Raw genomic sequence first — 25,655 nt, forward strand, 5'->3', positions numbered from 1 at the left:
GGCTCCTCTCTAGGTTTCTTCCTAGGTTCCTGTCTTTCTAGGGAGTTTTTTCTAGCCGCTGTGCTTCTACGTCTGCATTGCTTGCTCTTTGGGGTTTTAGGCTGAGTATCTTTACTCAGTACTATAGCACTTTGTGACAACTGCTGATGATAAAGGGGCTTTAGAAAACACATGTGATTGATTTATTGAAGGTGTAAAACAACAGGGATTACAACTTCATATCTCTGAGTATTTCTAGCTGGGTGTAAAGAATGCCTGGTTTCTGGTTTTGGTTGAATGGGGCTCTGAGAACAAGGGGATATGAGAAGTTGGGCAGTGAGAGGGCAGACAAGGAGACACATTTATTGAATACTTCAAGAGGTTTCAGTACAAGAGTTGAGTAGCTATTGATCAAACTAAAGTCAAATTAAATGTCCCAAAAATCTCCATTCTTTTCATCAATTGAAAACCCTCAAAGAAAGCGATGGGTGTTTTTTCAATTGATGACCAAATTCAAATGAAATTGACCCCCTAGCCCTACAGTCGCTATTTACTCAAATTAGCCCTGGCACTTATAATGTTTTATATTTTAAATAATGTTTTATAATGTAATACAGTCAGTATTACCATCTATTGTAAGAATATATGAATATACTAATATAACTCTCACGGTGTAGTAATCTGAAAAGCACAATGGAGGTTTTGTACACCATCTTCGCTGTTGTACTCTGTGAGAGTATCCATAATTGATGGTGCAGCACTCTCCAGTAATGCCTCAGGACAATAAAACGTTATTCCCAATCAAATAGGCTTTATGATTTTCCGCAAATATGTGAATAGCTCAATACAGACAGTTAAAATGCACGTTTAATTATCGTGTCTCCCTAGCAACAAAAAGTACAAATGAAGGAACACTACGTATAAACTCTTGTCTAAAAAGGCTTGATATTATTGAAAGCCAGCTTGCCCTCTGACCAGGACTGCATTTCCCCCTTAGATTAGGATGTGCAGCTTTTCATGGCACAAATAGGACTTAAAGATCCCTTTAAACAAAAAAAGGTTTAGGAAAATTGAAAGTGGGCTTTACATCTGATGAAATGTGATTGCTTCCCTTTTTAAGAGAAGAGATTGAAAAGCGGGGCAGCCGTTTTATTTGCTTAAAGACCACCCAGCCATGACTGAGCACTTGGCAGAGGGAGAGGGAGGGGAAGGGAGAGAGAGGATAGAGGGAGCAGGGGGAAGAAGAGAAAGAGGGGGAGGAAGAGAGAGAAGGGGGAGAGAGAGGGAAGGAGAAGGGTAGTAACAGAGGGAGAGAGAGAGGGGGAAGAGAAATAGAGGGGGGAGAATAGGGAGGTGGGGTTAGAGTGGGGAGGGAGATGGAGGGGGAGAGAGAGAGAGAGAGAGAGAGGCTGGGGCAGTATTATAGTAATCTAGAACAGATTGATGAGGAAGGGAGGGTGGGACTGGAAAGCAGAAGCTCCACGGTAGAGCTGTCTATGCCAATTCTCTCTTTTTCCTCATCTGTCAGACCTCTCCCTCTCTCTCTGTCTTTTTTTCCCCTGTCTTTGTTCTCTTCCCACCTTCATCCATCCTCCAATCTTCATCTCTCCTCTGTCATTCCTCCACCTTCTCTTCATCTCACTCTCTTTCTTTGCCATCTCTGGTCCCTCTCATCCTTTAACTAGCTATTCTTACTTTACCTCTTTGTTCTCTCTCTCCCTCGCTCTCTTTCTCAACCACGGCCTAGTTTGAACCAGATTTGGTCTCCATGACGATCGCTGGAAGCTCCGCTGCTCTTGCCAAGGGCACCTCTGCGCTAGTGTCGCCCATTACAGCACTACTCACCGACAGCTGAGAGAGAGAGAAGATGAAAGAATGGGAAGAAGGGAGAGATGGAAGAAGAGGAAGAAATAGAGAGAGCGAGGGACATGGAGGAAGAGAGAGGGAGCCTAGTGGGGCGGCAGGGTAGCCTAGTGGTTAGAGCGTTGGACTAGTAACCGGAAGGCTGCGAGTTCAAACCCCCGAGCTGACAAGGTACAAATCTGTCGTTCTGCCCCTGAACAGGCAGTTAACCCACTGTTCCCAGGCCGTCATTGAAAATAAGAATTTGTTCTTAACTGACTTGCCTGGTTAAAAAAAAAAATAAAAAAAAAAAGAGAGAGCAGAGATGGTGGGGGTGTATAATCAAAAACATTGTGACTCTCCACAAAGCTGGGGCTTGTTTGGGAGATGATCTGACCCCGACAGTACAGCCGATATAGTGAAGAAGACCCCTGAACAAAACACAGGCATTGCTATAGACAAGCTCTAAAGAGGCACCATATGAGCTGGAAGCAGGAGAGTGTATAAGCTAGTTGGCAAGTGTTTTTGGTATGCCATTGGGATGTCAGCAAGGTTAGAGATTTAGCAGACATTCTCCAAAAGCACTGTTATGGATGGGTTGGTATACTGTAAATGCTACTGTGCAGTGCTAGTGTTGAGCTAACTGACTGAAGGGGACACCAATGATAGTTTATTTTACTGCGCTCAGATACAACGTGGAAGGGGTAAAAAGAGTGGGAGATTGAGCGAGTATCACATTCATATTTCACTAAAGATAAGTGTGTCAGATATACGTTCACCTACCACACACACACACAATTGTACACACACACACATGCTCACACACAAATGACGGACGCACACATGACACACACACACATACACACACACACTCACCCAGACATCATCCCACTTACATACGCTCACCCCTCTCTCCCTCTTTGACAGTTTTCTCCTCCCCTCTCTAGTCCTCCCTCTCCCAGTAGCATGGCATCCACCTCCCACGGAGTGCGCTGGAGGTGCCCTCTACCTAGAGACATGAATATTTCAGACACACACAGACACACAGACGCACTCCAGGGGATTCACATGTTCAGCCCATGGGAGAGAATAAGGTTCTGAGAGAGATGGAAGGGGGGGGGGGAATGGGTGATGGAGGGAAAGAGAGGGAGGGAGGGAAGAGAAGAGAGATGAAAAGGGGAGAGCGAAAGATGACAGGGAGTTGGAATGGAGAAGTAGAGCGGGGTTAAGAGACTGAGCGATAGAGCGAGTATCAAACATTTGTGGTGAAATGTTCTCACTTTGGTGGTGGCAGTAATCACAGTCCTGCCATTAAAGTGTAACATTTAAATTGAGAAGAAGAGAATGGAATGAAGGGTGGAGGGGAGAAAGGACACAAGAAGGGGGGGGGGGACGTTTAGAAGGGCATGTGTGTATAGAAGACGTTTCAAATACAAAGGGAAAATGTTTTTTTTTAAGAAAGAGAGAGCTACAGCATATTGTGATCCAATAACATTCTAAAAGAAAGTGAGGGAAGGATAGAGAGACGGTGCCCATCCGTGGAGGAGGAGGTAGTGAAGGGGGTGAGGGAGAAGAGGGGGAATGGGGAAGGTGTGCCAGACACAGCAGGGTATCCTGTATGGCTGATGATTGAGGCCTGTGGGCCGTCGGCCTTCCTCTTCTCCTCTCTGTGAGAGAGGACTGCAGTGTGACCAACTGTTACCACGTTGCCATGGGGGAGGGCCATCCCGGCAGCAAACCTGAGAGATGCTACACCTGGTGGTTACGCTGACATTTGAAAGGTTGTTTACATATTGTAAACCTACTAATATAGTGTTATGTATACAGCACTAGCTAGCCTTTAGTAGTGGCCTTGTGGTTAGTGTCTACTCTGAGATTGGAAGGTTGGGAGTTTGATCCCCGGCCGGATCATACCAAAGAATGTAAAAAATTAGACCCGATTCGTCTCTGCTCAGCACTCAGCATAAAGTACATAGATTGTGGGTAAAGCACTGCAATAGACTTATATACTTGTACTGTACATCACGCTACAGAAACAGGAGATGGGCTCCTGCTCCTATGAGCCGTTCTGGCTTGCTTGTGCGAGGCTACCTGATTACTTTATACAGTAGTAGCTAGCCATTAGTAAAAGTGGTGGCTCCCATACACTTCTCACAAATGCTAAGTTTGCCGTATTGTACTTTTATCTCTGTTACTCTTGTTTGGTATCGCCATTAGCACAGTGTACATGAGGCCAATTGTAGCTCCATGATGCTGGGAATTTGAAAAAAAAGGATTTATTAGTGCATCAAACCATGTTACGTACTGTAGTTTCAAAAGGCAGCTGCACAGTAACAATTACAGAGTTTTTTTTTTTTTGCCATAGTTGTAAATGCTCAATTTAGTGTTGCCGCATCATTGCATTTCACTCTTTACAGTATTAATTGAAAATAACTATGTTACTTTTTTAACTCTCTGCAGTGTTATTCAGTCTTCTAGAGTAAATTACGTAGAGTAATGTTTACTCTCATTATATACAGTGAGGGAAAAAAGTATTTGATGCCCTGCTGATTTTGTACGTTTGCCCACTGACAAAGTAATGATCAGTCTATAATTTTAATGGTAGGTTTATTTGAACAGTGAGAGAAAGAATAACAACAAAAAAATCCAGAAAAACGCATGTCAAAAATGTTATAAATTGATTTGCACATTAATGAGGTAAATAAGTATTTGACCCCCTCTCAATCAGAAAGATTTCTGGCTCCCAGGTGTCTTTTATACAGGTAATGAGCTGAGATTAGGAACACACTCATAAAGGCAGTGCTCCTAATCTCAGTTTGTTACCTGTATAAAAGACACCTGTCCACAGAAGCAGTCAATCAATCAGATTCCAAACTCTCCACCATGGCCAAGACCAAAGAGCTCTCCAAGGATGTCAGGGATAAGATTGTAGAACTACACAAGGCTGGAATGAGCTACAAGACCATTGCTAAGCAGCTTGGTGAGAAGGTGACAACAGTTGGTGCGATTATTCGCAAATGGAAGAAACACAAAAGAACTGTCAATCTCCCTCGGCCTGGGGCTCCATGCAAGATCTCACCTCGTGGAGTTGCAATGATCATGAGAACGGTGAGGAATATGCCCAGAACTACACGGGAGGATCTTGTCAATGATCTCAAGCCAGCTGGGACCATAGTCACCAAGAAAACAATTGGTAACACACTACGCCGTGAAGGGCTGAAATCCTGCAGCGCCCACAAGGTCCCTGCTCAAGAAAGCACGTATACATGCCCGTCTGAAGTTTGCCAATGAACATCTGAATGATTCAGAGGACAACTGGGTGAAAGTGTGGTCAGATGAGACCAAAATGGAGCTCTTTGGCATCAACTCAACTCGCCGTGTTTGGAGGAGGAGGAATGCTGCCTATGACCCCAAGAACACCATCCCCACCGTCAAACATGGAGGTTTAAACATTATGCTTTGGAGGTGTTTTTCTGCTAAGGGGACAGGACAACTTCACCGCATCAAATGGACGATGGACGGGGCCATGTCCCGTCAAATATTGGGTTAGAACCTCCTTCCCTCAGCCAGGGCATTGAAAATGGGTCGTGGATGGGTATTCCAGCATGACACGGACCCAGAACACACGGCCAAGGCAACAAAGGAGTGGCTCAAGAAGAATCACATTAAGGTCCTGGAGTGGCCTAGCCAGTCTCCAGACCTTATTCCCATAGGAAATCTGTGGAGGGAGCTGAAGGTTCGAGTTGCCAAACGTCAGCCTCGAAACCTTAATGACTTGGAGAAAATCTGCAAAGAGGAGTGGGACAAAATCCCTCCTAAGATGTGTGCAAACCTGGTGGCCAACTACAAGAAACGTCTGACCTCTGTGATTGCCAACAAGGGTTTTGCCACCAAGTACTAAGTCATGTTTTGCAGAGGGGTCAAATACTTATTTCCCTCATTAAAATGCAAATCAATTTATAACATTTTTGACATGCGTTTTTCTGGATTTTTTTTGTTGTTATTCTATCTCTCACTGTTCAAAGAAACCTGCACTATGCATAAATTGCTCCACCATTTCCTGGTTGCAAAAATTCTAATAGTTTGCCTAATTTCAGTTCATGTCACAAAAGAAGCAAGCATACTGTAGAGAATCATTGTACAATCTAAACCGCTGTGAAATATATTTTCCATCACCAAAAATATTGTATTTTCAGCTGTTTGAAGCTGGTGTACAGAACTGAAAGTAAACAACTCAAAAACAAAATGTAATAATGGGAAATATTGAAATAGCTTATTAGACTTGCTTTCAATGAGAACGACATATCTATAACTCACATTTCTATGTAAATATGTGACATCCAATCAATAGTGGTATCTATATTAATAGGGAGGATGTCCAGCAATTTTACATCACTAACAACTCAGAGCAGGGAGGAGAGTACATAACTGTTGTTAGAGACTTACCCCACATCATGTAAAGTGGAATAGCCTTCTCAGTAACGGTTGCAATAAACCCAGCACTTCCAGATTAGTTTAGGAAAATGTACATTACATATCATTGTGTAGCATAAGATCAAAAAACATTAATGTAAATGCAAGAATAAAGATATTGAAAGAAACAATTCTAAAAAATCAGCTGTGGATACTCCATAGTTTTAACTCCCTGTCTCTGGTTACTCTTAATGGAGTGAAAAGTACTTAGTCCCAATCAACTCCAGTTATCCGCACTAACTCCAGGGAGCGTATCACTCTGTTGAGGCTTAAGATAACTCCAGTAGAGTCAATTTAACGCTCCGTTTTTTACGATGTGATTTCAACTCTCCTTGATTTACTGTGTGATAGCTCTAGAACAATGATGCAATATCTGAATTCTGGCATCTTTATACACCTTCTCTATTGCCGACAAGTTAGATCACACTGTTGCCAGAGTAATAGTTGCAATGCATGTCTGCACCTATCAAGCGTTGGCACGTGTGATATTTTATTGTCCCTGTGAAAATTCTATAAATACCCGACGTTATACGCTCAATTTGTCTCATACCTTGAGACTTGTTACTAAAAATTCTGTATTGTCTTGCGACAGAAGACAATACAAATGTAAAATCAAACGACTTTGCAAACCACTAAGACGTAATAGTACGAGACATAATAAGACATCAAACTACAAAGTCTTCAAAAATGTCCCCATAATCTCTACAGTCCCAGAACTCCCCTAAATGTAATGCTCATTCATTTCCCTTCTGCACCAGATCTCACTCACATCCAGTGTCTGTGTTTTGAATGAATGTGTTTTGGATTGACGTTTTTGATTCAAGCCTTTACCTAGCTATGAACCGCATGTTTCTCCCCCCGACCACCTCCAAGGCTAGGCCTGTTGATGAGCAGGGGAACAGAAAGAGGGGAACAGAAAAACACTGTGACCGTCCATCCAAAACGGATTACGGAGGCATATCTACCATGGTGCATTGCATGTGCCTGAGCACCTTTAACAGCCGGGGTGGGGGTGGGGGTGGGGGGGAGGGGCGAGAGAGAGAGAGGGAGAGAGAATGGAGGGGTTATATGTTCTGTTTGTTTATCTGGAAACAGATTTCTTCACACTGATCTCCCGGGCGGAGTAGCAACCGCTTTCTATGTGCCCTCTGTCATTTGAGTGTGAGAGGAGAGCAGAAGCATGGAGGAGGAGGAGAAAACGGGGAAGTGTGGAGGGTATTTTTGTTCATCTCAAGAAGAGTTTGGTTATTTATGCTATAGATGCCGAGGTAGAATGATAAAAAGTGGTGTGTGTGTGTGTGTGTGTGTGTGTGTGTGTGTGTGTGTGTGTGTGTGTGTGTGTGTGTGTGTGTGTGTGTGTGTGTGTGTGTGTGTGTGTGTGTGCACGCATGAACATTATGTGTGCATGCATACTGCGCGTATGCTTGCAAGTGTGTGTGTGTGTTTGCATGTGTGTGTTCACCTGTTTGAACATGTGTCTGTGTATGTGTGCATGTGTGCGTTTGTGATAAATAAAGACAGACAGAGAGAGAGTGCCCTGCAGATAAGATTTCTGAGTGGACTGTGAGTGGTTGAGTTCAGACGACCCCTCTGCACTGCTGCAGCAGAGCAGTATGTGTGTCAGTTGAGAGCTAGGCTAATGTACCATAAGGCTAATGGACCACCACATACTGGGCTTCTGCATGCTATAAGGCCCTCTATGGGTAACATTAGCGATGCCCTGGATAATTGTAACTGCACTGTGGTTAGCGTTAGCCATGCCCCCGGGAAACAGTATCTGCACTGAGCCCCAATGGCTGGTCAGCTACTGTACATGTATATAATCCATGGGTAAACAAACCCTCTAGTCAAGCTATCCAGTGAAGAATAATGTAAACCAGAGATTAGTGCTGGGCGGTATATCGTATTCTATTGTATACCTGTATTGATACACGGACCGGTTTGGGTTTTTACTCGACCCTCTACATATTTAAATAGTTTCTTAAATGTGATACACAACTCCGGCGCGAGTAATGTCCGTTTTCATAGTGTACTCTGTTTGCTACTTGAGTCCTCGCTCTCCCTCTCCTCCTGCATGCCGCTTCCCACACCAAGCCCTGCCCCATGTCACTCAAGGAGCCACCTTGCCATTCACTCTGCAGCCTGCATTGTCAGGTGCTGCTTTCCACTTTGCTTCTTAATATAAATCCACAAGCTTTCTATAATTACACTATTAGTTTGTGTATCTTACTGTCTGCAAACAGCTAGTTTTTTTATTTTCTGAGCAAGTTGTAGCTAAAATAAATTGCGTTAACTGCTAATGCTAATCACGAGTTAGCTGACTAGCTAGAGCAAATGTAGCTAGCTAATACCGTTGCTGGTGTAGGCCTAGATCAGCATGTTTTTGCAACGGTATATTATTTTTTTTACACACTTTTTCTCCCCAATTGTTAGTATTTACTGTCTTGCTACAACTCCCGTATGGACTCGGGAGAGGCGAAGGTCGAGAGCCACGCGTCTTCCGAAACACAACCCAACCAAGCCGTACAGCTTCTTAACACAGCGCGCATCCAACCCGGAAGCCAGCCTCACCAATGTGTCAGAGGAAACACCGTACACCTAGCAACCTGGTCAAGATGCACCGCCACAGGAGTCGCTAGTGCACGATGAGACAAGGATATCCCTGCCAGCCAAACCCTCCCTAACCCGGACGACGCTAGGCCAATTGTGCGCCGCCCCATGGACCTCCCAGTCGCGGCTGGCTGCGATAGAGCCTGGGCTCAAACCCGGAGTCTCTGGTGGCACAGCTAGCACTACGATGCAGTGCCTTAGACCACTGCGCCACCCAGGAGGCCTCAACGGTATATTCTAAATCGGAGAGGAATGGGTGAAGCATGATTATGTTAACTAGCTAGCTAAGCTAGCTATGAAGTAAGAGAGAACATATAATATGAAATCTAATTTGGGTCCCCTAGGAAACACTAACCAACACTTTGGTTCTTACCCTGACACAATAATTCCTCCGTGGCTTCTTCAAACAGCAATGTTTTCAAATATATACATTACGCTAAGTGTACAAAACATTAAGAACACCGTCCTAATATTGAGTTGCACCCTACCTTTTTGCCCTCAGAACAGCCTCAATTCGTTGGGGAACGGACTCTACAAGGTGTCGAAAGCTTTCCACAGGGATGCTGGCCCATGTTGGCTCCAATGCTTCCCACAGTTGTGTCAAGTTGGCTGGATGTCCTTTGGGCGGTGGACCATTCTTGATACATACGGGAAACTGTTAAGTGTGGAAAAACCCAGCAGCGTTGCAGTTCTTGAGACACACCTGTGCACGTGGCACCTACAACCATTCCCCGTTCAAAGGCACTTAAATATTTTGTCTTGCCCATTCACCCTATGAATGGCACACATGCACAATCCATGTCTCAATTGTCTCACAGCTTAAAAATCTTTCTTTAATCTTTCTCCTCTCCATCTACACTGATTGAAGTGGATTTAACACATGACATAGCTTTCACCTGGATTAACCTGGTCAGTCTATGTCATGGAAAGAGCAGGTATTCTTAATGTTTTGTACACTCAGTCTGTATATGCCCATATCATGCAGCCCTACGTGGCACAGTATGGAAACAAAAGTGCAGGAAATGCAGAAATGTATGACAATTCCGATCTAAATGGTGTTGTCATGAACTACTCATAAAGCATATTTAGAACTTTTATTATCCAAAAAAAATCTAACATTGTCATACGGGAAAGAAAAAATAAAAATATTGTGAAATTATATTTTGTCCATATCGCCCTACCAGAGATCGATATGTACGTCTTTGGTCGCTGCTCAGTCTTTCTTTCCAAACATGTTTCGACATATTCCTCTCCCTCAGGCTTAAGCATTTTCCCTCGAGCTTGTGATAGAAAAATTACACATTTACCTGATTTGTTTGATATTAATAGTTAGCAATTAATACTTAACAAGTAGGAGGATATTTCTGTCCTGTTAGTGTCTGTGTTTTTATGGTCTCCACTCTGGTTCCCTGCAGCTAATCTGGGCGTATGGTCACCAGAGATGGCTTGAGCTGACAAATGAGTTAAGACTGCATTACAGAGACAAGATGTGGTGGGTGTAGCCGAGATAGAGATAGCCAGGAGGAGCTTAGAACAATTCCTCATTGTCTCTAAATCATCCTTGCATCTGGGAAACTAAGCCAGGGAGGGGTTAAGACAACACCCACATGCAGAAAATGACAGGGTGAACCCAGAGTGGCTTATGATGCTCCTTGGTCTGCATGAGGGGGGTTGAACCAACCATGATTGAGCATTGTTAGTGTCAGCTATACTCTGCATTTGTGTAAAGCTTAAGTTACTATTTCAATGATTAATCAATATTAAAGAAAGATGATTGTTTAAAGAAATGACTATATCTCTGCTGAGTACTGAATTTCCTACAACAAGCTGTCATTGTTTTAGTCACAAGTTATACAGTCTAGTCCGAATATTGATTGAAATTCTTTACTATCTAGTTTATCCTATCGGTCCTGTCACTATCCTTAAATTATCACGGCTCTCATCTTGTGTTTACGTATGTACCAACACATTCGATTTATAAAGGCTAGAAAGCTCAAATCCCCCTTTTGAGCGTCTCTAAAAGGCTCTACTTGGTCAATCCATTTCTGATGTGGCCGTATGTGAAATGGCCTTACAGCATTTACTGAGAGGCACACAGCGATGTGGTACAGAGCTTGATTTGGCCTCTGCATGCCTCTGGAGGCTCTGCAATTGCATCACACCCTCCATACGAAGCGAAGCCTCCGGTCACATTTTCGAATCAAGCATAAATTGGCTTTAAGGGGTCATGTTCCTACATGTACATACTACCTCAATAAGCCTGACTAACAGATGTCTGTATATAGCCTTGCTACTCTTTTTTCAAATGTCTTTCTACTGTTGTTTTATTTCTTTACTTACCTAAACACACACACACACACACACACACACACACACACACACACATACTTTTTTTGGCACCATTGGTTAGAGCCTGTAAGTAAGCATTTCACTGTTTACACCTGTTCGGCGCACGTGACAAATAAACTTTGATTTGATGTTCTGTTTGATTTACAGGGCTAAACTGTGATAGCATTGATTGAACAAGTGCTAATGGCATACAGACACGCAGGCATGCAGGTGCACACATGCACGCACACAGGTTGCAGGGTAATAGCAGGCTAAGGCCCCAACCTGGCCTAGATTACCCTATTGGGTCCAAGCCCAGAGAAGGTTCCACGGAACCAGGGTAAAACATAGCCCATTTACGCTTAGGCTACCATAGTAGCAATCTATTCAACCAAAGGTCAGGGCTGGTAGGGCCACATTTTCTATCAATCTGGGGCCTGTGACACATGTCCAACATTAATCAATTATCAATGTGTGTCACCAAAGAGGATGACATTGAATCAGTTATTTAATGATAGACTTATCGTGGCAGCTCTTATCCTCTTTCTCTCAGTACCCGTTCTTTAAGTTTTTGTCCTTCAAGCTATTTCTCAACTGAAGGCTTGGTTTTGAAGTTGAATGATTGTTACAGTCAATGCTTTTTCAATGCTATGTGATATCCTCAAGATTGTGAGACATTTTCATTGGGCAAAATGAAACTTAAAATTCTCCTCTTTTAAAGGGAAAATAACCACAGAGCCAAACTGCTTCCTGAAGGATGATCTTAATCAGAAGTTTGGATTGTTAATTAAATTGTCTGATTTCTAAGGTTGCTCCAATTCGCATACCTCAGAAAGATGTCTCTAATTGATTTCCAAAACAAATAAATGGCTGGATAATTAAATTTATTCTGTTGATAATACAATTACTGAAAAGATATGTAGGGTTTGACGACAGTAGATGACGATGAAGTGCATTATGTCTTGTGTTATTTGCCGTCTCGTTGCCTTTTAAGCTAAAGCCAGCCAATTCTTTGAAGAACCAATTCAAAATCAAATCAGCAATATTAATTTACAAAGTCTGTATCCTTTGGTTCCTTGTTCCCTGTGAAGTCCTCTATTAACTACAGAAGGATCACAAAGGAATGTGAATGTGTATTTTAAATGTCACACATTTTTCCCTCCATTTTGTTTCGCAGGATCTCTTTCTCTTGGCCACTTCGTCACTGTCTTTGAAGACGGATTATCCAAACCATTCAACAAGGTATGTGTGCAGGGATATCCAATTTCTTCTCACAAAGTGTCTCTGGTCTTTAAAAGGGCAAAGTGACCTTCACTCCTCTTTGGGTCTAGCCTCCTCCTTGCTTTCTTCCGTCCATCCGACTGTGGTTGACATTGTGAAGGACACCAGTGGTTGAGTACTAAAGAGACACTAACCTATTTGTGGTTGATGCTGGATTTACTGAAAAGTCTGAAACTACCTGAGGAATTAGCTTATAGGGCCACTAGTTGGAGGCAGTTAGTGCAGGTTGACGTTTATTGTCATGAATTTTGCCCTGGAGGCAGGACTGAGAGATTTTCGCTAGATTTTCGCAGCTGCAAAATCCGAATTGTCTATATCATAATAATTCCTGAAAACAAAAATTTGCTTTTTGGTCTTAATTTAAAGTAAGGGTTAGGCATTAGGGTTAGCGTTGTGGTTAATGTTAAGGTTTGGGTTAGGTATAAAATCAGATTTTATTACTTTGAGGCTGTGCCAGCTAGTGACCACTCTGCAGAGCTGCTTCTAGGGCAAGATTCATGACAATAAATTTAAACCTGCACACTTAGCTTTGTCCTTGCCCAGGTTGAAAATTGATGGAAAGGAGGAATTTGGATGGAGCATCGCTGCAAGGTGAAAAAAAGAATGGGTCAAGGAAAGGTGGAACTTGTTACGAGCTCTGATGAATCTCTTGTTCACTCCTGTCCTGACTTATTAGAATAGAAATGGCGGTGTATACAATGATAAATGGCTTGGATATTGATGGGCATGCATGTTGAAGTAGTGTTCTGCTGTTTCAGGGATGAAAATACATGTTTTGTTATCCTGCAGAGCATTTAAAACTTGACTGAACAAGCCCGACACTCAACATTATGAGGGGTCTCGGGATAGGACCCTGAGCTCCACCACTGAACAAGTCATTTCTTATGCTAGATTCGAATTTCTTTCAAAGCATTTGTAGAGTTGTATAATATTATCTGAGATTACCATCTCTCTTGTATAGCTACTACCCAAGTGCAGTGAAACATTTATAAAAAAATATCTCTCCTCTCTCTTCTGCAAATTCAATAAATGTTGACACTGCTTGGGGATGTTCATTAATATTTTGTATTGTTTCACAACAACCATTTTTCATGTTTTAAAGATCAAGAAATCAAGTAAAGATTATTTGAAATGAATGAAATACATTTTGGTTTTGGAAGAACACAGAAATCGGGGTATTGGTACCATGTGATAGCAGCATGACTCTGGCTAGTTAGGCTTTGTAACTGTGGGGTGTTAAATCTTTCTAGGGGAGGACATTGATAGTGGCTACTTTGTTATCACACTTCAGAGACCAATTCAACATTTTTCAGCAGCTGTTGCGTTGATTATTCGCTCTGTTGAATTCCCAGAACATGAAAGGCCATGAGACAGGGAACAATTTGCTCAAAGCTTATTGAAAAAAACATCAGAGGTTTGAAGCTCCACATACTTAGAGCTGTTCTTTTCAAAGAACCCCATGCAATTAGGAAAACCTGCATGCTACATGTATGCACTCTGCAATCCTCAAACATCCCTTTTACATATAAATGCATGTTGCTGCATCCTAAACACACACACACACACACACACACACACACACACACACACACACACACACACACCTTATAGGGTTCATTTAGAGGAGAGGCCAGTATATGAGCCTTTCACTATGTAGCAACATGGTGATGTTTCAGGGCTCGATGGCTCTTCAATTAACACATGGCCTATGGCCTCTGGAACAGCTATTACAGACATTCATAATCGTTTTAAGGGGAAATAGACAAATACACAGACATGTTAAGGAGGAAGGAACCCATCATTTGTATGGTTATTTCCATAACTGTTCCTTTCAGGGCAGTGTGTTGTAAAGTTAAGTGTCTCACTTACTCCGAGCAAGGCTTGAGCTCCGCCCTCCAGGGATTTGAACCAGTCATTCTGGTTGTCAAATCAGCCAATCCCCCTAACGTTCCAGGCCAAATTGTAGACTTCTGTGGATTTTTACATTAGGGTGTTCTGAAAGGCAGCAGAATTACACCTTACATCGTCATCGTCGTATGATTATTCCACTGTCCTCTGCATTGAAAGGGAGAAACAACTCATCTATTCCCTATAAAGTGCACTACCGTTAACCAGGAAGTGCACTATATAGGGAATAGGGTGCCATTTCAAATGGAACCCCTGCTTAAGCTTTTTGAGAGTAGATGGATGCAGGAGACCAAATTGGAGGTAACAGTGTAGCCTTGGTGCTTCAGGGAATGCACCAGTGTGCTGTGGTTGCTGTTCTACTTGAATGTATGAGTAGTGCCTGTAGGTGTTACTCATACAGGAATTGCGAAACGAAGTAAATAGAGGTACTGTAAATAAATATATATGCATACTAATGAGAATGTCATGTGTGTTTGTCACCAAGAATACAAGCTTCTGCCCACCTATGATTACGTACATTTCCTCCTCACTTTTCCAATGTCAATCAAGCAAGCAGGCCTTTTGACAAAATGTGGCTACACTTAAAAGTGAAGATATGTGGCAATGGATGACAGCTGTGCCGTAAACATACCGTCTATAGACTGTTGTAAGGCTAGCTCTATGCTACCAAAAGGCTAGGCTACATTGACATTTCAGAGGGAGTGCCAGTAACTATGGCCAATTTATCACATAATGATACTGTGTGAGAAATATTCAATATCCAAGCACATGAAAGATGATCTAGTTTCCCCCCGAGGCTTATTACATTTGCTTCAATCAGCCCACTCACTTCTATATTGTTTTCTCTGAGAGCTCGGCTTATTGCATTGCATTTTATGGAGTTGATGAATTGCTGATGCTATTATTCTGTTTTGATTTCATCTCTCTTGAGGGGACTGTGTGCCGATGCAACCAACCTGCAATCCGCATGGGTTATTTAGAAGGAGAACACTGCATGCGAGTTTAGCAAATTTTCCCCATATGACTGTGGTATACTATGTAATCAAAGTTAAGCCATTTACTATCATTTCAAATGGAAACCACTGTGATGGAAAAAAAGGAAATCGTACAATCAATAGATGTGTGTGAAGTGGTTAGCTTCACAAAAGTCCATGCCATCACCTTTTCTTCCGGGGATGTTACGTAATTATACTGTACGCAACGAACCCATTTGAAAATTAAGTGATGCTATACTGGCTTTGTTTACATTAGCTCATAGGAAGCCCTCGCAAGGTATAGAGCCACACCACCAGTCATTTGTACCACTCCACAGCACTGCGTGTACCTTCCAGTCTTACCTTTGGCTAAATGGAACCATGTCCATACTCCATACGTTATGTCCATACTCCATATGTTATGTCCCTACTCCATATGTTATGTCCACACTCCATACGTTATGCATGGATGCTTTCTCATCCCTGTGTCATACTCACTCGCCAGCTCTCACAGTTCATCTGGCTTCTCCATTTTACTGTCATGTTACAGGCTTCACATTGACTGCCATGAGACGGCCTCGCCATAGTATAATATGTTGTGTTGCGCACTTTGACAGCGAATGCCTCCCTGGTGTGCTTTCTTCTTGTTCTAACGTGATGCCGTCTGAGTTGTGGTTTTGAGTTACTGGGGTGTAGCAAGCCCAGCTGTAGCCGAGGAAGCAGAGCTGCGGCGGTTTCTCCATAGGGATTCACCCTCTCCTGGGAACCTACTGTGCGTTAGCTTCGCTAAGCGTCAATATTTTATCGGCTTTTACCTACCCTGTGTTCCTAATGTGAGAGTTGATGGTTGTTGACATGTACAGTATTCTTGGTCCAACACAGCCAATTTCCAGCTGTCATTTGGAATAGTACCGAGTGACGAATGACGAAATCCGGCCTCGACTGAGTCTGTGTGTACGTGCAAGTGCATGTTCTGCACTGCTGCCGTGCGTGTGTTCACTCTCTCACATTCTGTCTTTCTCTCCGTTCCTCCCTCTGTTTCTCTCTCTGTGTTAGCAGTGTCCAGTCTGTGAAAGGCTGTAGGCATTGCATTAACATGCTCTAATCCTGTGGGTGGCTTATTGGAAACAAATCCCTCCCAACGCTTTTAAAGCTCCTGCCTTTTAATTTTTAACCCACTCTCCTCGTCCTCCTCCCCCACAAGTGGCTACACTGGCCCTATGGCTAAATTTGAAATAAACCAATGCCCCCAAAAGCACCTCTCATATTTGTTAAAGGATTCGATAGGTATAGGCATAAGCATGGCCACTCTGCTCATACAGGAGTAATAAAGGCCTAGTGCCCTAATTTGGTGGGGTTAATTTTTTAATATATATTGTTTATATATATACTGTATATACAAATATACAATACCATTCAAAAGTTTGGACACACCTACTCATTCAAGGGTTTTTCTTTATTTTTTACTATTTTCTACATGATAGAATAATAGTGAAGACATCAACATTATGAAATAACACATATGGAATCATGTAGTAACCAAAAAGGTGTTAAACAAATGTAAATATATTTTTATTTGAGATTCTTCAAAGAAGCCACCCTTTGCCTTGATGACAGCTTTGCACACTCTTGGCATTCTCTCAACCAGCTTCATCTAGAATGCTTTTCCAACCGTCTTGAAGGAGTTCCCTCATATGCTGAGCACTTGTTGACTGCTCTTCCTTTACTGTGTGGTCATCCCAAATCATCTCAATTGGGTTGAGGTCGGGTGATTGCAGAGGCCAGATCCTCTGATGCAGCAGTCCATCACTCTCCTTCTTGGTCAAATAGCCCTTACACAGCCAGGAGGTATGTTGGATCATTGTCCTGTTGAAAAACAAATGATAGTCCCACTAAGCGCAAAAATAATGCTGTGGTAGCCATGTTGGTTAAGTGTGCCTTTAATTCTAAATAAATCACTGACCGTGTCAACAGCAAAGCACCCCCACACCATCACACCTCCTCCTCCATGCTTCACGGTGGGAACCACACATGTGGAGATTATCCGTTCACCTACTCTGCATCTCACAAAGACACGGCGGTTGGAACCAAAAATCTTTCTTTCCAAAAATCTGACCAAAGGACAGATTTCCACCGGTCTAATGTCCATTGCTCGTGTTTCTTGGCCCAAGCAAGTCTCTTCTTCTTATTGGTGTCCGTTAGTAGACGATTCCTTGCAGCAATTTGACCATGAATGCCTGATTCACATAGTCTCCTCTGAACAGTAAATGTTGAGATGTGTCTGTTACTTGAAGTATGTGAAGAATTCATTTGGGCTGCAATTTCTGAGGCTGGTAACTCTGCAGCAGAGGTAACGCTGGGCCTTCCTTTTCTGTGGCGGTCCTCATGAGAGCCAGTTTCATCATAGCACTTAATGTTTTTTGCGAGTGCAATTTTCCGCATTGACTGACCTTCATGTCTTAAAGTAATGATGGATTGTCATTTCTCTTTGCATATTTGAGCTGTTCTTGCCATAATATGGATTTGGTCTTTTACCAAATAAGGCTATTTTCTGTATACCACCCTTACCTTGTCACAACACAACTGATTGGCTAAAACGCATTAAGAAGGAAATAAATGAACTCTTAATAAGACACACCTGTTAATTGAAAAGCGTTCCAGGTGACTTACTCATGAAGCTGGCTGAGAGAATGCCAATAGTGTGCAAAGCTGTTATCAAGGCAAAGGGTGGCTTCTTTGAAGAATCTCAAATATAAAATAGATTTTGATTTGTTTAACACTTTTTTTGGTTCCTACATGATTCCATATGTGTTATTTCATAGTTTTGATGTCTTCACAATTATTATACAGTGTAGAAAATAGTACAAATAAAGAAAAACCCTGGAATGAGTAGGTGTGTCCAAACCTTTGACTGGTACTGTATATATATTTGTTATGTGATTTATCAGGTGGTGGTGCAGCACCCTCAGCACCCCTACTTTCCGCAGCTATGGAAATAAGCAATATGTAATATCTCCACCTTGTTCTCTAATAAGCTAAATATTTTTTTTTTGTCCTCTTAGAGGTCCATTCATCAAGGCTTTCGATTGAGGCGAACATAATAGTTTAAACCATTTGAACAAGCCTTTCAAAATGATACAGGAAAATAGCTCATTTATCGAAGGCCTAGCACTCTTGAGTTGGTTCACATTATTTCCCTGACAGAGCATATCTAAAATGATATTGTTTGTGTGCTGTCCCTCTAGTTTTTATTCTCTTTTCCTGGGAACTATGAACCATTGAGACATGCAATGAGGTGTGTGGAGAGTGAATGAGTCATTGTTGACTGTGGAGTGTACGGTTGTCTGAGGCCTAGCTGACAATGCATAATCTGGCTGCTGTGAGAGTTCACCTGAGGCCATAGATATTGATATTGTTCAAATCAGATCAGTTGTCCTTGTATGTGCTGAGTTTATCATCTGTGCTGTTAGATGAGGACACATGCAGAGTACGGCCTTTGTGGTTATAGCTTTTATGAAAAGCTTCTGTTCTGTAAACTGTCCCCATGTGCCCTCCCTCGCAGATGGAATAAGAACGTGGATATAATCTAATCAGATCCACAGAAAACGGAAGGACGAAACTGGACAAAGGAGACATGGGCATTGTAATTCAGTGTTCTGTGTCATAACTTGCATTTCCAGCTTGGAAAATGGACACTAGCGTTTTTTTTTTGCTCTTGATAGAAGGTGCTCTGGTCCTAAGGCACAGACCTTGGATCAGATTAGCCTTCATAAATCCTAACCTTAATGATCTGGGGAAGAACACGCAAAACTGACCTTAGATCAGTGTTTAGGTGGTGATTTCATCTCCCGGTTCCTTCTCTATCCCGTATTCATCAATGGCTACTTCTAATAGAGTGTGAACTATAAAAGAGAATGAGTTTGAAAATGAACAAATTTTATTTTCTGTTTATTGGTGGCAGCCCTCAAAATAGAGAGAAAAATGTAATTCTCTTTTGCGTTCTCATTATTTCAAATGCCTGGCTTTGCTGACATTTCACTGAGTCAAGACAACTAGAACGATACAATGGGCCTATTATTAACTTGTGCTTCCTTTTTTCTTCATACCATTCCTCTGCTTTGGTATTCCATTGGCAACTAACAACACATTGCGATGTAGTGTAATCCGATCAATGTGACATGGACAGATAGTTGTGTCGCTTTTGGTATTGGGCAGAACTCTTCTTGGTACTGCTGTGATGTTGTACCAGTGCTGTTTACGATGAGGGAGGACAACAAAATAATTATTGTGAGCATGGCCTCATTTCTATTACAGAATATTGGATGACTGTCCATTAATATTCCATTCACCCAGTTCAATGTCACATCGATAGGTTTAGGCTACTACATGATACTCAAATGTTCCCTATACCCATCATGAGGTTGCTACAACCTAGCCTAGCCTATGAATGAACGTTTACATTAGGTCGAGGGAAACATTTGAGGTGACAGACAGTGACACACTCTTGCCTGCAAGTGTAATCATTACTCCAACAGTTGCAAACAAGAGTTTATATTGGACAAATTCAGGTATTTTTATCCCTGTTTTGTTTGCTTCCGCTTAAGAAATGAATACAGATATGCATGTGTTGGTCACAGATACCTGAAAAAAAGGGTAGGGATCGTGGATCAGAAAACCAGTCCCTATCTGGTGTGACCACCATTTCCCTCATGCAGCGCGACACATCTCCTTCGCATAGAGTTGATCAGGCTGTTGATTGTGGCCTGTGGAATGTTGTCCAACTCATCGTTAATGGCTGTGTGAAGTTGCTGGATATTAGCGGGTGCTGGAACACGCTGTCGTACACACCGATACAGAGCATCCCAAACATGCTCAATGGGTGACACGTCTGTTGAGTATGCATGGAAGAACTTGGACATTTCAGCTTCCAGGAATTGTGTACAGATCCTTGGGACATGGGGCCATGTAATATCATGCTGAAACATGAGGTTATGGCGGCAGATGAATAGAACGACAATGGGCCTCAGGATCTCATCACGATATCTCTGTGCATTCAAATTGCCATCGATTAAATTCAATTGCGTTCTTTGTCCGTAGCTTATGCCTGCCCATACCATAACCCCATCGCCACCATGGGGCACTCTGTTCACAACATCAGCAAACCGCACGCCCACACGACGTCATACACGTGGTCTGTGGTTTACACGTTTGAAGAGGCTTATGGTAGAGAAATTAACATTCAATAATCTGGCAACAGCTCTGGTGGACATTCTTCAGACAGCATGCCAATTGCACACTCCCTCAAAACTTGGGACATCTGTGGCTTTGTGTTGTTAATCAAAACTGCACATTTTAGAGTGTTCTTTTATTGTCGCCATCACAGTCTATTTTTCTATGACATAGACTGACTAGGAAAATCCAGGTGAAAGCTATGATCCATTATTGATGTCACTTGTTAAATCCACTTCAAACAGTGTAGATGAAGGCAGAAAAATATGTTTTAATTGACAATTGAGACATGGATTGTGTATGTGTGCCATTCAGAAGGTAAATGGGCAAGACAAAAGTTTTACATGCCTGGGTATGGTAGTAGGAGCCAGGTGCACAGGTTTGTGTCAAGAACTGCTGGGTTTTTCATGCTCAACAGTTTCCAGTGTGTATCAAGATTGGCCCACCACCCAACGGACATCCAGCCAACTTAACAAAACTGTGGGAGGCATTCGACACCACGTAGAGTCCACGCCCTGATGAATTGAGGCTGTTCTGAGGGCAAAAGGGGGAGGTGCAACTCAATATTAGGAAGGTGCTCCAAATGTTTGCTACACTGGCATGTAGAGATCAGAAGAGGGTGTAAACCACAAACCCCCGAGGTGTCTTATTGCTATTATAAACTGGTTACCAACATAATTGGAGCAGTAAAAATAAATGTTTTTTCATACCTGTGGTATACGGTCGGATATACCACGGCTGTCAGCCAATCAGCATTCAGGGCTCGAACCACCCAGTTTATAATAATAAATGTAGCCTAAAGACAAGTTGAAATTGACAATAGTCTGATGGCTGACACTATTATCAATTGTCTTGTAAATGAAAAGACTTGTGCAGTGTGTAATTGACAGAGAAGAGAACAGAGCTTAACTCACAGTACTTTTGTCACCCTACAGACGTTCATGCAGGTCAGACATTTTGATTCCTGCAACTTATGGAAAAGAGACCATTTTAATGTTTCTTAAACATCTAAACAACTCTCAAAGTTGAGCAGGTCGGCTCTATTTTCAAACATCACTTTCATTGTAGAATAACTTCAATTCTGTGCGTTCCACACAGGAGCCCTCGCAGCAGCATAGCCTAGGCTACTAAGCACAGACAAGTAACAATACAACTTAAAATATGCTATTTGAAACACATTTTCTTAGTTTGATAATGTTTCTTAATAAGACATACCTAAACAACATAATCATTTTTGCGATAACATACATGAAATGTGTGTATTAGGCTGTTAGAATGTTGACACTGTAACGTGTGCGCTGGGAGAAGGGAAGCAAGTTGAGGGAGTGAATAATTTGAATAAATAAATGAAAACATAATACAAAACAAGAAACACAGACAACGCACAGACGTGAAACTGAAACAGAAACAATAACACCGGGGGAAGGAACCAAAGGGAGTGACACATATAGGGAAGATAATCAGGGAAGTGATGGAGTCCAGGTGAGTCTGATGATGTCCAGATGGTGACAGGTGTGCGCCGTAATGAGCAGCCTAGTGACCTAGAGGCCGGAGAGGGAGCACGCGTGATAGACGACCCAAAGGCTAGGATGCCTCGAGGCCTGGCTATTGTAGTGTTTACTCTTTAGTTATATATATTGATTCCTATATAGTGGGCAATTTTGTTGGATACAAAACAAAAGGAACAATTCAGACTACCTTAATACTTAAATAGTAATGTAATAAGGACTCACATTTTTACAAAGTGATGCAAAAAAATGCTAGACAGCAAATTATGTGTTGGTACTTACTGTTCAAAGAGTTCAAAATGGCCGCCCTAATTTATGTGACCTTCTTGCTCATGCCTACTATACATTACAGTAGGACACAAGCTCACCTTGCTGACCTGTCGGGATAACAGACAGCGAGGTAATTGTGTTGACATAATGGGGGTCAATCCCCAGCCAGATGTCAACAATAAATTGACAGCTGCAGGACAAAATGGCCAACGCTGAACAATCAGTGCTATTTCCTCTATCGGCACTGCTTGTCCGATGTTCCTGGAACCCAGCTACACTACCGTAGCTCTCATATTTTCATTTTTAGCTTCATCGAACGGTGAGGTCATTAAATATACATGAAACCCTTCAGTTTTATTTCACCTTGATATCTTAGCCTTGTGAGTTCACCTTCCCTTGCAAGCCAACATGCCTCCTTGTTCTAGTTTATGAGTGAGGCTGAAATAGCTCTGTTTTAGTGTCAGAAATGAACATCGGTCAACTCTTTATGAAGACATACTTCTGTAAGTGAGGTGTATTTAAGGAAACTCTTTTTAGTCAGGAATTATATTAATATATTCCATTTAGCAGACGCTTTTAACCAAAGCAACATACAGTCATGCATGCATACATTTTACACAAGTGTGGAATCAAACACACAACCCTGGCATTGCCATGCTCTACCAACTGAGCCATACCTACCAACTGCTCTACCAACTGAGCCATATTTTCCTCTCATATTGTCACTGTTTTTTGTCACTGTTGTCACTGCTGTTGTTGTTGTTGTTTCAACACCTGGCTTTGCCCTATGCATAATTCAGAACTTTCCAGAGTTTTCAACGTGCACATAATGACAGTAGAATTTTGGGGGGGACAGTGTTGTGAGCTACTGTGCACCTCGTAACGTGCGGTAACAGCAGGGTTCATACTTCCTGTGATTTTCACTGACTGCTTTCGTCTCTCTCTCTCTCTCTCTCTCTCTCTCTCTCTCTCTCTCTCTCTCTCTCTCTCTCTCTCTCTCTCTCTCTCTCTCTCTCTCTCTCTCTCTCTCTCTCTCTCTCTCTCTATTCCAGTGGGTAGGCAGTGTTTTGCCTTAAATCTGCGAGGCCATCTGCTCTCAAGTCTTCATCCCGTGATGTTTGTTTTGTAGTGTCTCTATGCTCGGATTCCATTTGACAAGATTAATAAAGTGAATCTCAGTCAGAAATAAGCTGCTCATTTCGATAGGGGATTTATGAATCGCTCCAGGCAAATAACTTCTAAGTTCAGCCCTGGTCAGGAGTTTCCTTTTATTCCTTCCTTCCTTTAAAAAAAATCATTCTATATATTTTTGGGACGGTTCACCTGGCAGGTCAGAAAGGGTTGTGGGTGAACACTGAACTGTGACCTATTTCTTTATCACACAACACAATGTGTTCTGCATTTTATAAAAGGCTAAATCCATTGACCCCGAAGAGGTGTATGGAAACCAGACATTATGCAAACATGACCCTGGTGTTTTCGGGGGCCATCTTGGGTCATAGACAAATTGGTTTGCGTTGGAGGACCTTGAAAACACTGTTGACGTGAACTGAGGTCAGATTTAGGTAGCATCAGGTTCACTCACTACAGAGTCAGGCTAATTTATAATGTGCAATGAGGTGTCCCTTTCATTTTGGAGACAGTGGACCATGATCTTCTGCTCTAATCCTTTTTTTGACCTTGCAGTTTGATTTCACAATGACATGAATGACAATTGATAAATAATGTAAACATGTTATTTTTGATTGGACCGAAATGACATTGCTTTCTTCCTGGGCTTTGCTCTTCCAGTATAAGAAGATAAAAAATAACATTCTTTAGTTATTCACTGAGGTACAGACAAAACATAGTAGCCCTTAACACAGTAGCTTGGACATCAGTGATGCTTTGAATTGCTGATTCATTCAATGTTGGTGGTTAAAGGGATATTTCACCAAATATCAAAATGACTAACACTATATATACAAAAGTATGTGGACACCCATTCACATTCATGGTTTCGGCTATTTTAGCCACACCCATTGCTGACAGGTGTATAAAATCGAGCACACAGCCATGCAAACTACATAGACATACATTAGCAGTAGAATGGCCTTACTGATGAGCTCAGTGACTTCCAATGTGGCACCTTTTCAAAAAGTCAGTTTGTCAAATTTCTGCCCTGCTAGAGCTGTTAGTTGAAAGTGCTGTTATTGTGAAGTTGAAACATCTAGGAGCAACAATGGCTCAGCCGCGAAGTGGTAGGACAGAGAAGCTCACAGAACAGGACCGCTGAGTGCAGAACCCTTAGTTCCAGTGAATGGAAATCTTAACGCTACAGCATACAAGGACATTCTAGATGATTCTGTGCTTCCAACTTTGTGGCAACAGTTTAGAGAAGGCCCTTTCCAGCTTTAGCATGACAATTCCCCCGTACAAAAGCGAGGTCATAACAGAAATGGTTTGTCGAGATCGGTGTGTAACTTGACTGGCTTGCACAGAGCCCTGACCTCAACCCCATCAAATACCTTTGGGATTAATTGGAATGCTGACTGCGAGCCAGGCCTAATCGCCCAAAATCAGTGCCCGACCTCACTAATGCTCTTGTGGCTGAATGGAAGCATGTCCCCGCAGCAATGTTCCAACATCTAGTGAAAAGCCTTCCTACTGTAGAAGAGTGGAGGATGTTACAGCAGCAAAGGGTGGACTAACTCCATATTAATGCCCATGATTTTGGAATGACATCTTCGACAAGCATATACTTTTCGTCATATAGTTTATTTGTTTCCTTACCTTCTAAGCAGTCTGTGGACATTTGGTAATTTGTGTGAACTGTCCCTTTAAGTGAGAACAAGAGAGATAGAAACAGCATGTTGTTTTTCAAACAGTATGCTCGGGGCTTTTAGAATGATGGTGGATGAAAGAGGAGAGGAGATGTTGGGAACAGGCACTGCCTGTCACAGAGGGACAAACCAACTGACACTGTGACAAACCACTGGGACAAACCACTGGGGCAGGGGAGGAGGGGTGGATTATTTAGGCGGTCAGGGCAAGGGGGCATCTAAGGACAGAGAGTATACTGTCTCTGTAGAGCAAAGTCAGTGGGTGAGAAAATCAATTACGTGTATATTTTGTCATAGAGATATCGGTTGATACTTCTGAAATTGATTTGAACCTAGACCTGCACAAAGAGTAATTAAACTACTAAAATAAGTTTCTGCAGTATATACTGTAATGTCCATGCATACATTTGCATGCAAAACAAACATACAGA

This window comes from Oncorhynchus mykiss, chromosome 17 (assembly GCF_057628025.1).
Source record: "Oncorhynchus mykiss isolate SJ-2025 chromosome 17, ASM5762802v1, whole genome shotgun sequence".
In the NCBI taxonomy this organism is placed as follows: Eukaryota; Metazoa; Chordata; class Actinopteri; order Salmoniformes; family Salmonidae; genus Oncorhynchus; species Oncorhynchus mykiss.